Source organism: Propithecus coquereli, unplaced genomic scaffold (genome assembly GCF_000956105.1).
Source record: "Propithecus coquereli isolate 6110/MARCELLA unplaced genomic scaffold, Pcoq_1.0 Scaffold48, whole genome shotgun sequence".
Lineage (NCBI taxonomy): Eukaryota > Metazoa > Chordata > Mammalia > Primates > Indriidae > Propithecus > Propithecus coquereli.
The window spans coordinates 6,173,518-6,174,975 of record NW_012150618.1 but is presented as its reverse complement, the minus strand read 5'-3'; the positions used below and the strand labels follow the sequence as shown (position 1 = coordinate 6,174,975).

General features: G+C 38.8%; 1 protein-coding gene across 1 annotated transcript in view; it reads left to right on the top strand.

The window, feature by feature from the left end:
• The window catches only part of UTRN (utrophin), a 522,534-nt gene that overhangs the window by 401,349 nt on the left and 119,727 nt on the right, over positions 1-1,458 (top strand). The window lies entirely within an intron of this gene.

The window sequence follows — 1,458 nt, the reverse complement described above, 5'->3', positions numbered from 1 at the left end:
TCTTCAATATTTTTAAATTCTCAAAAGAGACATTTTCTACAATACGTTCACAAAAATAGTTGGCCAATTAGGTGTTTTAACTGCAAAACCTATTCCTTAATTTTACATCCCAGGAAAATTGCTATTAATAAATTCATAGAATACTTAGGAACTCCATTCAGCCCTATAGAGCATGGTAGAGGGCTTGAACACCATGCACCACATTTTAAAGAAGGACTGGAAAAGAGGTTAAATTGCTCCCCCTTAGAATTGTCTGTGGCACTGACGCACTGTGTTAGTTTTCTGCGGCTGCCATGACAAAGTATGGTAGTCTGGGTGGCTTAAACAACAGGAATTTACTTCCTGCACAGTTCTAGAGGCTAGAAGTCTGAGATCAAGGTGTCAGCAGGGTTGATTTTTTTTCCTGAGGGCTCTCTCCTTGGCTTGTATGAATGGATGGCCATCTTCTCCCTGTGTTTTCACGTGGCTTTTCTTCTGTGCTGTGTGTTTATCTCATCTTGCTATAAGGACACTGATCATATCGGATTAGGGCCCACTCTAATGACCACATGTTAAATTAATTAGGTCTTTAAAGATCCTATCTTTAAATATGGTCACATTCTGAAGTTCTGGGTGTTAGGACTTTAACATGTGAATTTTAAGAGGACACAGTTTGGTGCATAATGCACATGTATGCTGCTTTCACTGGACAGGGCAAAGGGAATAGTGCCACTTAGCTGGGAAGGAAGCAGCATGTGAAATGTTGTGATTCCTATTCTAGGGAGTTAAATGTTGACATAGTTTCACTTCCCACCATCAAATGTGAACACATGGGAAATGCTACACGAAGGTACTGTTTCTTATTTAGAAAGACAGTATCTTGAAATTTTTCATTTTTCATTTTTCATTTTAAAGGGAAAAAAGCCTTTGAGGATTTATCTCCCTTCCATGCCAAAGAAATGTAGCAGAGACTTTGCTGGGTCAGACTGGTGCCCATTCAGTCTAGCTTTCTGTCTTGAAGAAAAGTATCATAGATTAACTTAAAGAAAAAAACCCAGTTACTTTTACGATGGTAGTCTCAGATGGCTAGAGTTGACTACCCAAATTTCTCTAATAACTATGACTTATTTCTTTATCTAAACACTACTTCTTAACTCTTTGGAAGCCATAATTTTCTTTGAGAATCTGATTGAAACTACAATCTACTCCCTCCAATGTGCCAGGACGTTGTGGATCTCTGAGAAGTCTGTGCACTTAGAAATGGTGCCTTGTTCTAATACTTCCATTTCATTCGGCTCTTCTGACATTCATTCATTAATCATATATTCTTGACTGCCTTACTTATCATAGTATGATGCAGCCAGAACTGGTGTTTTCAGCTTCAACCAGCTCTTGAAATAATGAGTAATGCGTACACAGTAGATCATAGACTTCTCAGAGCAGAAGGACTCTGGGGCTCTTCCATTCTGCCCACTTCAT